This window comes from Marmota marmota, unplaced genomic scaffold, assembly GCF_001458135.2.
Source record: "Marmota marmota marmota unplaced genomic scaffold, marMar, whole genome shotgun sequence".
NCBI classification, from domain to species: Eukaryota; Metazoa; Chordata; class Mammalia; order Rodentia; family Sciuridae; genus Marmota; species Marmota marmota.
Window position 1 is genome coordinate 9,586,474 of NW_026000048.1, and position 14,713 is coordinate 9,601,186.

Sequence of the window (14,713 nt, forward strand, 5' to 3'; positions counted from 1 at the left end):
TGTTAGTACCATTCTGGCAGCCTGATATAGCATGATCCCTTGAAATAATATTATATCTGCCAGCAAAAGAAATGCATTCACCAGACCTTTCTCCTGAACCAGGAACTAGTCACAGGGACACTGAACAGCCCCTTAAGCAATAGTCTTGTAGTAACTCGGGGGATCTTCTTCATAACACACATGGTATGAAGGGTCAGAGCTAATTTAAAGGAAAAAAACAAGATCTAGGGCTCATGTAGTTTCCACTGCAAGAACTCCGCTCAGTTTGCATGAAAAAAGGACTGAGAACATTGTAAGGAAGACACTTTAAAGTTCAGGGCCTCCTGAGGTACAGGACCTAGAGCATAAATCCTGCTTGTCCAGGTCCAAGGGCAATAATAAACATATAATTGATATGCCTAAAGAAAAATAAAGAATAAAATTGCAATAGTATTTAAAGTAATCTGGTAAAAGCGAATATGAACCAAAGATAAATACCATTTTATACCCACTAAAGAGGCAAAATTGAGTAATACAATATGTTAGAACTGAGTCAAAGTAAACATATATATATAGCAGCTCAAGTTTAAAATTGTTATGGCCACTTATGAAAACAATTTGACATTATCATTTAAATTTGAATACTTACTACCATGTCACTTCGTAATTCTACTCCTGTATGGGTGTGTATAAGCACACACACACACACACACATACACACACCTCTCTTAGAGATACTTTCACGTGTACACATCAGGAGACACACAGAACAATGCTCATGCTAGAAATGATCATAATTTACCAAAACTAGAAATAACCTCAATCTCCAAACAAGAGTATAATAATGAAACTTGGAGCCAGATGCAATCCATATAATTGAGTATAAGATGGAAATTGCAGAAGATAATGCAAAGTTTGATTCTGCTTTCATTAAGCTCAAAAATTTCCAAGACTAAATGTTATGTTATTTTAAGGAGATAATCATAGTCCATCAATGGAAAATAAGAACAAAGGAATAATTTTTGCAAAGGTCAGGATGATTACCTCTGGAAGAAAAATAGATAAGAGAAGCACATAGAAAAAAACAAGATATTGACAATATTTTTGTTTTTGCCATGGTTTATATCTAGAAAGCACCCTGAAAGTCTCATGTTTTGAAAGCATGGACCCCAGTGAAGAAAGGCTCAGAGATAAGGCTTTCTTGGCAATGATTGCAGCTCGAAACTCATCAGTGAATTAATCCATTTGGTGAATTAATAATTTGAATGGACTATTGAGTGGTCACTATAGGCAGATTGGATGATGCTAGAAGTAGGTCATAAGGTTCTGTCCTTGGGGATTATGTCTTGTCCTTGGCATGCTCCATGCATCCATCTCTCTCTCTCTCTCTCTCTCTCTCTCTCTCTCTCTCTCTCTCTCCCCCCCCCTCCTGTCTTTCTGCTCCCCAGCTGCCATGAACTGAGCTGCTTTCCTCTTCCATCCCTTTCCATCATCATTCCTTCATGAGGTTTTGCCTCATCTCAGACACAGAGTGAAGGAGTGGGCAGACCATGGACTGAACTTCTGAAATTGTGAGCCAAAAATAAACTTTTCCTCCTCTAAGTTATTTTGGTCAGGTATTTTTGACACAGTAATGAAAAGCTGACTATCACAATTCTTAAGCTGTGTGGTGAGATGATGAGTGCTACCTTATTTATATTAACATGACTCCATATATTTTTTGTTATATACAAGGTGTTATATTACTATCAACATTTTCATAAATAATAAGAATATGACCTAAAGTATTCATAGTAAGAATGAATAGAAAGCTTATGACTTAAAATGTACCAGAATAGGAATTTTATAGAGTCATAGAGTATATAGAACCAATTTATAGGAGTTTTCAAATGTATGAGTTTTAAGGCCACAGTAAGATCCAGGAAATAACTATGAAGCTAAAGAAAATACAATAAAATTCATGTGGAAAAATATATATATAACAATAAAATTTAATTTGATTCAAGTTTAAATTGTAATAGATTATAATGAGTTGAAAAAATCCAGGAAGGTTTATTAGAAAATATGGCATTGGAGATTGGCCTTAAAGAAAAGTCCAACTTGACCAAGAGAGAGGGTTGAGAGTATCTTCCAACAGAGAAAAAATTGAGAGTTCAATGAAAAGTTGGTTTATGCTGTATTTAGAGAATAGTCAGATGACACAGAAGAAACATTAATTTTGCATTACTTTGTGAGTTCCTGGGAGAAGTTAAATTGGGGTTGTAGAGCTGGAGAATTAATCTGGAGGGGATAGTTAGGTTGAATGTGATTTGTGAGTGACTAAAATTGGGAAGATGCATTAGAAAGCTATTGCAGTTTTTTCCCAGTAAGACTTAGAGCTTCAATTGGAATGGTAGTAATGGAGACAAAATTCTTTCTAGGCAGATTTATGGCTCTGATATTAACAAGTAGAGTGGTAAAAGCTTTGATTTTCTCATAGAATGGTTAGAAAATAGATTATTTATATCATAATTCTGCAAGCACAGATTTTAATGACAATCACGAAACTGGTCTGAAGAAACTTAAGCCCCAATTTGATGCTCCAAGTATTTATAAATAGTTTTGCCCTAATAATTCTTAATATGAGGGATTGCTTGGTGTGCTAATTAATGTCCATTGTAATTTTGAAAGTGACTCCAACCCACAATATTCATTGAATTTCAGGAGCCTGTTGAAAAAGAAATCATAGAGATTGCCTATGGGCCATAAAACACAAGGTGTCTAAATAAGAGCTAAAGGAGAGAGAATCTTTGCCTCAGACTTCCTAAATTTACAGGAGAAAAGACAGCAGGAATTTTCCTTTTCAATGGAAATTTGAAAAATGAATAGATGTTGTCTTTTCTGATTATGTCATTGCCAAGTTTGTTGAGGGATTCAGTGTTCGAAATAATTATACAGTCTTCATACTATTGGAAGTAATAAAATGGTGAACTCAAAGGGTCTCCGTTTAAAAAAATAGACTTAAGATTTTCACAATGGCAGTAGACATATATTGTGTTATATATGCATTTTTCTCTATTGAAACATTTAATAGAGTAGTGATATTCTTTCATTAATTTAAGGATATAGCATTATTTATGTTAAACTCATTGTCTACACTGTGATATTAGTCCCAGAAAGCTGAATTCAGTATTTAAAATCCCACCAAATGTTGCAACAACATTTGGCTTTGTTATTCATCAGAGAAATACTAATTAAAACTAGGCTGTCACTCCCCATAACAGTGGACAAAATTGGGAAATATAAATATTGGCAAAGATGTGGAGCAGCCAGGACTGAAATTCCTGATGAGAATGTAAACTGGTACAATCGTTTTGCCAAACTGTTTGAGAGTATCTACTGCATCTAAGCATGTGCTATCCTGTGACTGTGCAAGTTCTAGGTACCACAGATACAAGCTCTAGGGGCCTTCAAAACAATGCAGAATGTCCACAGACACACTAATTTTGATATGTCCTGACCCGAATCTGTCAAAATGCCCACTGTTAGAATGAAAATATAAACCACATCTATGCATACAGTGGAATCTTATTAGTCATTGAGAGTGAGCAACCTAAACCTCCATGCAATAACATGGAATGAATCTAACAAACATACTGTTTAAGCTTTACACTAAAGGGTTTATAACATTTAATTTCATCTATGTCAAGTATACAAAAATAGGAAAAACAATATATGTTAATAATCAGGATGATATTTTATCCTCAGTGGGTTCTAGCAAGTAGTAGCAGGAAGGGGTCTGCTGGAGTGCTGGTAATTATCTGCTAATTTATCTGGGTGCCATTATAATAATCTATGTTCTTAATTATATATTTATAAATATATAATTCTACATAAATAATTAATATGGAGTCCTAATTATATATTCTTAATTATATATGTATACATAATTATGTAAATGATGTTATACAAATTGTTCTTGAATCAGTTCACTTTTAGTGTCCATTGGGAAGGCAGTAACTTCAGCTCAAGAATATGGAGTTGATATTCCTTTCATAAAAAACAACAACATGGGGTGAGTCAAATTTCCTTTAAAAATGGGCATTCTTTTCAGAACTAGAAATAAATTATGGGTCCAGTTTTATTAGCATTTCACATATAGTTATAATGTATTGTTTTCTTTCTTCGCTGCTTAATATATTTATATTTTTATAAAGTATATTTATACTCAATTAAAATAATATTAAGTACAGAAAACCATGAAGAGGAAAATAATTCAACCATATGGAGAATAACACCAAGAGCATTTAGTCCCATCACCATGCCATTCCATGTTCAAGTCTTCATTCATTTAAAGTATTTACTGAGGGCTTATTTTAAGCCGAGCCATGTATCAATGGCTCTGAGTACAATGATGAGCAATACCTGCCATCACTGGCTTACATTCTATTGGGGGAGGCAGAAAATAATCCCATAATCACCCCAAAATACCTAAAATGAAAATCATGATGAGTGTTATGAACAAGCAGGAAAAATGCTACAGACTACAAGAGGGAGATTTGACTGGAAGACAAGTGTACTCTGATTTGAATGAAGAATAGAAGATAACTGTTTCAATGGGCACAACAAGAAGGCCAGGCAGAGGAGACAGCATGGCCACAAGGCTTGAGGTAGGAGAGAGCAAATCCAGGCGAAGAAAGGCCACTGTGCCAGAACACAGAGATCCAAAGCCAAAGCTGTCAGAGTTTCCAGGAGTACTGGTCAGGGCACATCCTGGGGAACCACACTACCTACAGGCTGATTGACATTTTGGGGAATGTGTCAGATTTTCATTTTTTAACTGGTTCTTGGGCAACACTGATGCTGCTGGTCTGGTCTAGAGATGGAAATCACAGATTAAGAGGAAAATGCATTCTGCTGTCACTTATACTTAATTAGAATAAGTAAATAAATAAATTTTAAAATTTTAAAAAAGGAGGAAGTGTGGTATAGCAGAAGGCTCCAGGGCAGTCCAAACACTTAAGCCTTTGCACATATAGGAAATTTCGGGGTTTTTTTAATTGATTTTATTTTTTAAAATACACAACAGTGGAATGCATTACAATTCTTATTACACATATAGAGCACAACTTTTCATATATTTGTGTTTCACCTATGTTCACACCAATTCATATCTTTATACATGTACTATTTTTGCATTACAATTCTTATTACACAAATATACCACAATTTTTCATATCTCTGTTTGTATATAAAATATGTTGACACCCAATTCATGTCTTCATACATGTACTTTGGATAATGATGTCCATCACATTCCACCATCCTTGCTAATCCCCTGCCCCCTCACTTCCCCTCCCACCCCTCTGCCCTATCTAGAATTCATCTCTTCCTCCTATGTTCCCCTCCCTACCCCACTAGGAGTCAGCCTCCTTATATCAGAGAAAACATTCGGCATTTGTTTTTTTGGGATTGGCTAACTACACTTATCTTCTCCAACGCCATCCATTTACCTGAAAATGCCATGATTTTATTCTCTTTTAATGCCGAGTAAAATTCCATTGTGTATATATGCCACATTTTTTAATCCATTTCTCCACTGAAGGGCATCTAGGTTGGCTCCACAGTTTAGCTATTGTGAATTGTGCTGCTATAAACATTGATGTGCTCTAGATGCAATAAAACACACCCAAGTGTTTTAAAGCTGGTTTGAGAACATTACTGTGATTGGGGCACAGTGCATAAATGAAAGCATTTTATACCAGTTAGTGGGTTATTGTAGCAATGTAGGTAAGGGGTAATGGTAGCCTAGGCCATGGTAAATGTGACAAAGATTGGATAGTACATTTCAGAGAAGTTTTAGGGCAGTACTTTGTGATGCTTTAGATATGGAAGGTAAAGGAATAAGAGGTCAAGGACAGTTTTTAGTTTTCTGGTTCTTATCTGGATGGTTGAAAATGTACTGCACTCAAATAGATAATATTGAAAAATCAAAGGTTACTTAAATTAGCTTTGATCAAGAACCACTGAAATGTCTTTGGAATGTTCAAGTGAAGATATTAAGCATTGACTTTTGATTTACAAGTCCAGGGCTGTGCATGGAGATGTAGACTGTATGTATATTTAAGAGTCACCTGTGATGGGTTGTCATGAAACTGAGCTGACCTAGAAAGAAAACACAATGAGGGAGGAGAACTCAGGACCCAATCTAGAGGGATTTCCACATTTAATAGCAAGGAAAGGTGATGGGTTCAAAAAGGAGGAAGGAAACGTTGCCAGGTATATGGGAAGAACCAATTGTGTGTGTCCTGTAAAGAGAAATGTCCAGTAAATTGAAGACTTTTAAGAAGTTTATAAAATGATGGAGAAAATAGGATAGGATGCGAGCAAGAGAGGAAAGTATGAATGAAGAATTTTGGTGGAGTTTTAATATTTTATTTATTATTTTGATGGAAGAAGGAAACAAGCTGGAAAACTGATGATGTAATGCTATTCAGGGGTAGAGTGAAGGGCTATGGATCTCATAGTATTGCTCTCTATCACCCCCTTATATTCCCCCCACTCTCTCTCTCTCACACACACACACACACACACACACACCACAGATTAATTTTGTAAATGTAAAAGTCTGCTTTGTTATTTGAGATTTAATTGCATTACTAGTAAAGCTGAATTTTTAAATATCTTCATTGCCCATTAGTAAGTAGTTCTTTGCACTTGGATGTATGAATTACCTGCTAATATCATTAGCATATTTTTTCTACTTGAATACTAATTTTTTCTTATTGTTTTGTGAGAACTCATTATGTGTTAAAGGCACTTGTTTATATTTATTCACATTACTATTCTTTAAGTTTTTAATTGCCCTTTATTGTTTTTGAAGTATAACAAGTCCTAAAATGATCTGTAGTATGAACTGTCTATACTTTCAGCTTTTAGTTTCTGATCTTCTCAAGCTAAGAAATATGTCTCCTACACCAAAATATATATTCACCTTTATCTTATTCTAATAGTTTTAATGCTTCCCTGTACCTCTTGAGTTTTGAATTCAGCTGGCATTTATTCTTCCAAAATGTGTGATAGAAATTTTACTTATACTTTCCTCCCAAACTCTTAACTCATTTTTAAGGATTGTGTATTTTCAAATTCTGTTTGAAATGTCTGAAAAGTGGTATCAAGCCCTGAATTGACTTTATTACTTTGGATTTTTCTGCATTCAAGTAGATGTACATCTGCATTTTTTTTTCTCTTTTACTAGAGATTGAGCTCAAAGGTGCTAAACCACTGGGTTATGTCTCCAGCCCTTTTTATTTTTAATCTTGAGACAGTGTCTCACTACACTGCTTGGGGCTTCCCTAAGTTGCTGAGGCCGGCTTTGAACCTGTGATACTCCTGCCTCAGCCTTCCAAGTCACTGAGATTACAGGCATGTACCATCAAGCACATGTGTATTTATGCTTTTGAAAAATCCCACTGTTTTAGTAAGGTTTTTTGCTCTGTGACTGAAAGGAACCAAACAGTACAATTTTAGAGGAGGAAAAGTTTATTTGAGGGCTCATGGTTTCAGAGGTCTTTGTCCATAGAAGGCCAGCTCCATTCCTCTGGGCTTGAGGTAAGGCAGAATATCATGGCAGAAAGTGTGGCAGAGGGAAGTGGCTCACATGATGATCAGGAAACAGAGAGAGGTCTCCACTTGCCAGATACAAATATATACCTCAAAGCTATGCCCCAATTCCTACCTCCCCCAGCCATACCCAACCACTTCAGTTACCACTCATTTAATCCCTACCAGGGGATTAATTCACTGATTGGGTTAAGACTCTCATAACCCAATCATTTCTCCTCTTGCAATGTCTCACATGTGAGTTTTGGGGGGGCACCTCACATCCAAACCATAAAACCCACATAAGAAAAATTGGCCATTATTTCACAACCTGCAGGTTCCTTCTCATTTCTTTCTCTTATCTCAAAGGACCAAAATTACCTCATTTAAATAAAGCCACCTAGAAATTGTCCTGGATTATAGATACCCATTTGTTTTAATAAATGACCTACGCTAAATTTTCTTTTCTGTTCTAGTTATCCATTAGCAATTCAGAATGTATTACCATGGTATATAAAACTCATTATATTTTTGAGTCTTAGTATTTTTAGAGATTACATTTTATTTGTTAGAATTTTTTGATAATGAAATATTAATAAGAGAAATTTTTAAAGACAATTTTCTCTATCATGGGACAAATAAATATATTTTAACTCTTTTGAAGCAATAAATTTTGACAGTCATACCTAAAAAGACATAGTGCATTCAGAATTCTCTATATTCCTCTCTTTAAAAGCATAATATTTTAAATTGCACAGTAATGATAAATAGGTTACTGTGTATTCCTCAAGAATTATTGTGTAGAGTGGAATGTAGAAGGCTCTTCCTCCTTCTGGGTTGTACATGTGCAAAATTTTTTGTTACTAGAATGTGTAAAACATTTCCTTTGTGTAATTTTTGCACTTTTTTTTTACATAAACTAGACATTTTAACTCAACAATGTCTTGAGGACTTGTCTTGTAAGTTAGAATAGGTCTAACCTGCTTGTTTATGGCAACTACAATATTCTGTAGTATTTTGATTTAGTTACATCTTTAAAATAATGTTGATGAATTTTACAGTGCTTTTTCTTTTCATATCACAATGTTGCCACAATTATGCAAAGGTTTTAGTCCCCCAAATGCTGGTCTCCTTGGACAGAGTTGAAAAGTTGCTGGTCTTCCTTACAGAGTAACAGTGTTGCAAGAACCTAGTCAGAGCATGGACTTACCATTTCACTCACAGCAAAATCAAATTCATGTACTAGTAGCTGCTGCTTTGTATGGGCTTAACATTATTTCTCAGATTTCATCTCCTACCTACTTTCTCAGCTTCATTGGAGATCTTGACATTCACCCAACATGGTAGGCATGTTTCTGCCTTAAGATCCTTAATCTTGGGATCTTGTTTAGAACACTAAAGTTCTCAGATACCTATGTGGACTTTCTCCTCTTCTTCTCAAAGTTTCTCTCAAATGTCATCATGAGGCCTCACCCACTGGCTACTACCTATAATTACTACCTATGTCCCCAGAATTCTCTAGCCCCAATTTCTGCACAATCCATTTTAATTTGTTAGGGCCATTTACCTTTTGAGGTGTAATTATTTTGCTTGATGTACAGTTTTAACTTTTTTATCTCATGAGAATACATGATTTTACTTTACTATGTTCTTTTCTTCATAAAAAATTTCCAATACTTTTATTATTCAGAGTTTTTTTGTCTTTGTGATTTAATTTTGTTTTGTACTTTATGTACAAAAGTGTTCCCATCTCTTTAGATAAATTTTCTTTTAAAGCTTCCACATATTTGTATTTTAAATTTGGTTCTTACATATACCTGGATGACCTCATTGATGTGGCTTTGAGGAACATGCATAGGTGTTATATGATGTGGTTTCTTTGCTAAAATTTTAAACAATTGAAAGATTACCTCAACGTGAAAATCCAGCCTCTCTGAAGTATGCTCAAAGGACATTAGTTCTAACTGTGTTCAGAAAGAAAGAAGTGTCATCTTGTTTAACATATTTGAGTATTCTGAGGCACTGATACTATATGTACTGTGGTAGAACAATGACATTGTATTTTATAACAATTTGGGATAATTTTATTAAACTGTATTCTCTCTTGCTAGATATCATGCTTTTGACAGCTGAATAGAGCTTCATAAAGCCAGAATGGCCATGAGTGCTTTGATTTTTTACAATGCCTTTCTTTATTTAATAGGCCTGAAATATTGATTAACATTTACAGATTCAATTCCAAGTGCTGGCCAGAGGTTAGGGGGATCCCAAAGTGAGTGATTTGTGCCAGTCTGATTCTAAGGTGTAATGAAATTTCCCACGGTGCCTGTCAACTTATCCACTCCATAGGTCATTTCCCACATGGTCTCAGTGTTGAAAGAAGCCATTTCCACTTCAAATATTTCATAGACAATGGAGAAAAATGATATGGCACTAATATTGTGTTCTTTAACCTGCTGTGGAGAATTGAATAGACTCTATTCTATAGTAATGCTCTTTTGAAAGGAGTAACTTAACTGTCCAAGAGGACTCAGGGCAACTCCAAGGATAGCCACAGCATGTTATGTGAACAATGTAGTATGTTTTCCTCTTCATTTCCAAGAATAGGCATTGGGGTTTCACAATGAACTATCTACAAAAGTCATGAGAATTTACTTCGTTTTGTGAATCCTGCATACTTAGTGATCCAGCCAGGTGAGAGTCTGAGCATATAGTTCCTTCTTTCTAATCAATTGCTTTCCAATTCCCTCTTACCACTTTTTAAGATTCCAGCTAAAAGACTTGAGGAGAAATTCAGGACTTTATTCAAGCATTCCTATTATCACTATAATTTCACTTATTTGGGATTACTTGTCTATTTTCTCCTCTAAAAAAAAAAAACTGTATAGACCACACTCATTGCTGTTTAGGGTTAATTCCTGTTGCTTTGATTTCATAATATGATCACATATCATGTTTCAAGAACCCATTTTTAATCCAAATGTATAGGCATTAAAGATAGAAATGAAACACCATCTAACTTAAAAATCTCCTTGCAAGTGTTTGTTATCATTCTGTTATAAAACCATGCTCCGTGGTCAATGTGGTAGGAGCTGTAATAGTCCCAAAGCTGTCATGTCTTAATCTCTGGCACCTATGAGCATGCCCCCTTATGTGGTAAATAAGACTTCACAGCTGTGATTAACTAAGAGTGTTGAGAAAGGGAGATCATTTTGGTTAGTAGTGTGACATTTGCTAAAAAAAAAAAAAACAACAACAGCAACAACAACAAAAAAAACCTGTATGATTTAGAATTCACTCTGTAGGCATTTCCATGCTCTCTTTTCTTTGAGTGATATAAGAATGTTATACATGTGATTCAATTGCATGACCATGCCTGAAATTCTAGAACTCATATGGAGAGAAAACTACTTAAGATATGGATCACTATTTGGGATATCTATACACAAGCAAGGAAGATTTCTACCTAAAGGGAAGCTAATTAACTAAATGTAGTTTGAAAATTATTTAAGAAAGTAGATGTATAAAAAAAATCAACAAAATAAATGAAAGTTGCTTTACTGGAAATAGTCTAGAGAGCATTTTACTGCCTTATTAAAAAATCAAACTGACTCAATTATTTGAAAATGTGTGTACACATGTTTATGTGAATGCCACATAGGGTTCCATAAAGAAATGATTTTGAAAGATTCAGAGCTGCTCTAAAGTGAGTCTGCCTTTCCCCTCTTTCTTTCATAACTATTGACTGAAATGTCAGACACTATGCCTGTTAGATGGAGTGCTTGAGTTTATCGCTTTATCTCAGTGTTCATGGACTTGGAGGCAGGTCTAGGCTCTTAAAGTCAGAGGTGACTTACGCACTTACTGCTGCTGAGGCTAAAAAGAAGTGGTTCTTTCCCTCTCTGGAAAGTCTTTCAGGGTCCCTAGATCTGAGTCTAAACATTCAGTTTGTGGTTCAGGAAAGAACCCCTGAAGATGCTGCTCCACAAGGGCAAAATAATAAAACAAAATGCAAATGTGCCTGAGAGGTGTGGGCTGGGTCCCAGGAGTCCTTATAAGCAATAAGCATGTGTAAACCTATTCACCGCTGCTCCTGTATTGAACCGAGCAAGAACGCAGTAAACAGGAACATTTGAGTTTCCAGAGAAGACACACTTCCTTAGGTTGAGAATAATAACATAATGAAGGTTAGGTAAAAGGAGAGACTGTGAAGCAATGGGGCAAAGCAATACCAGATGCCCCTTCTATTAAATGTAGGCTGCTTTGTTTTGGAGATGAAGGAAATCCCATCTATTTAGGCCAGGCTCCCTGATTCTATCCCTGATTCTACCCCTCTCCCCTCTGGAAGTTTTAGAATGAAGTGTGTCTGACTTTGGCTTGGACAGCTCTTCATAGGGGTGCTTTCCAGTTTGCTTCTACAAAGATAAAAATCCCCCCTCAAACACGGATTAAATAAAGGAGATTAGAAATATTCAATTTGCCGGCACAAGGAAGTGAAAAATCATCCCTCAACATTAGGTCTCCTTAACTGCTGATCTTCAAAGAAACACATAGATTTCTTGCACCAACACACTCCTCGAATCAAAAAAAAAAAAAAAAAAAAAAAAAAAGCACAAATGAATGGAGAAATAAGCACAAACCATCAACCACATCAACCATTCTCAAGTTGTTTCTTTCTTCGAGTCTCTCCTCTGTGTGGTATTTGGACTTATCTATAATACAGTCAATGCAATTTCAAGAATGTTGACATTATCAGAACTCAAGTCACCTCTGGCTATAGTTACGCTGTGGGCATGAATTCCAACTGTTTTGCTGTCGGCAAAATTTTTAAATAGACTACAATTGGATGATGGGGCATAGGTATATAAATCAAATATAATGAATGCAGATTGCTAGTGCCAAATATATCTTAGCCAGGAATAGAACAAGGTGGAAGGATTAGGATTTTCCCCGCTTCGAGCTTTGTTTTGTGGTTAACTAGTTTCAGATGTAAGTCAGCTTCCTTACCTCATGGGGTGGTAGTGGCAGCCATAATGATGGTGCCAGGGGAAACTAGATTTCAAGATGTATAATCTTCCCTGCACACTCAGTCACTGCTTATTCCTGTGGCCCAGGGCAATTATCTTTTTCTCTCCATACCTAAGTCTCTTCATACCCATAATCATCAAAAGACAGAAATAGACAAAGGTCATATTCGAGAGCCAGGGGAACACAGGGAAAATAAAAATACCACTAGAGATGCTATTAGGAAAAAAGCTTGTCCTGAACTTGGTCAGCTCTGAAGCCTGGAAAAGTTTACAGTTGTGAAACTGTCTCTCTAGCAAAGGATGGTACATAAATAAGCTGATAAGGAGTGCCCTAGTCCAAGGGAGTTGGACTGGTGGTGTTGTTTTATTGTTATCCAAGTAGCAATTTTAGGACTATTAAAATAATAAACAACCATTTAAAGAAATCTATTATCCCTTTCAATCAGAAGTGCACTTAATTCGTGTAAGTGAAGCGTCCATTATCAGAGGGTTTAGGGAAAAAACAGCAGGTAATTCTGGGTTAAACAAATAAAAACAGATTTGTCTAGGACTTCTTAGAGATTTTTATATACCCTCTGTTCAAGACAGGATACAGAATAAAGTGCTGTCTAAATTGATTGGACCATGGAACATTTTTTTTTTCCGTATGAAACATTGATTAATGTTTCAAGGTGAATTTTTGTTCTACAGAACAAAGTTTAGAAAATGTAAAAAAGGATTCACTCACAATTGCTGTTTGATTTCACCTCTATTTTCCAGAAATTAGAAGGCAAAAGACATAGGACCTCAGGTGAAAGCTGGAACAAGTTTGTTTTGTTGTGTTGTGATTCTTTTATTTTCTTTTCATCTCAATTTTTGTCTTCAAATTTTTGGTGGATTCTTACTTTTATCTTATTTGGCTAAAGGGTATTTATAATCACATTTCATTAATGTAAGAAGAAATCACTATAGGGTTGTATTATTGTAGAAGTGTTAAAAACAATACCCTTAATTATTACAGAGACCTGAAGGGGTTACCTGGGGCAATACCAGTATAAACAAAAATGCTAAAAGGAAATCTTAGCACAAAATAAACATCAACATAAACATCAAAAATAAACATCAACCACAGTTACCTACCAGAGAAACTGGAACAATGAGATTTCTCTTGACCTTTACATTTTCTGTATTCTATGACCGTATATGGACATTACATTCTAAACTTTCCCTTAAAGTTAGCCATATGTTGCATGAAGACTTCCATTTCAGCTTCTGCTTGAAACATTCAGCTTCAGCGTTTTAAGAAAAGTGTATGGTCTTGTTCCTCTTCTCTCTTGAAGTTGAGAGGGAAAGAGAGAAAATGTGAATAACAATATTAAAGATCATTGTACTGAGATTCCAGGAATATCTGTTGAGCTGAACAGTAGAGCTAAAACAAATTGCTTTACTTCAGTGAGTACCTCTCTTAACAACAATGTGACTGAGCGCTCATGGGAATCCCTTGGATTCCCATGAAGTTCCAGAAGATGGCCCCTGCTCAAGGTAGAACAAAATGTTGTCTTTTAGTTAAGCAGAGGACAGCTGTGCTAGGCACAGTTGAGCTGGACTGGGCTGGGCTGGGCTGAGCTGAGCATTTCCAGAAAGAGTGCTCTGTGAGTTCTGTTTCCTACATCATGGACGTCCAGCGGGCATTTGGCTGTACTCTGTCCACAATGGTTTTGTTTTATCAGAAAATCAGTACCATGTGTGACACTATCCACAGATAGAAACTCTCTGCAAGTCCTTGGTAGAAGTCATCTGAGAGACAAGGAATGTAAATGATGTGATGACTCCATTGCCCCAGAACCATGTTGGCATCCTTCATAGGGATGGGCAGCAGCTGGCTTCTGCCGCTCTTCTTCCCAGAGAGCTGGGCAAGGGCCCATCGCTGGCCGTGAGAGGTCAAGTGGACATCTGTGCTCCTACTCCACCATGGCCCTAAAATATCATCGTCTTTGTTAATTTGAGAATGACCAGTTGTGCTTGTTGTTGTGGTGGTTTCTAATTTAAAGCTACAATGCAATTTTTCCAGTTCCACAAATTGCTTAAGACTGACCGTCCAAACAAGACGGAGATGCAGGAAAGATGAAAATAAAAATGAGTAACCA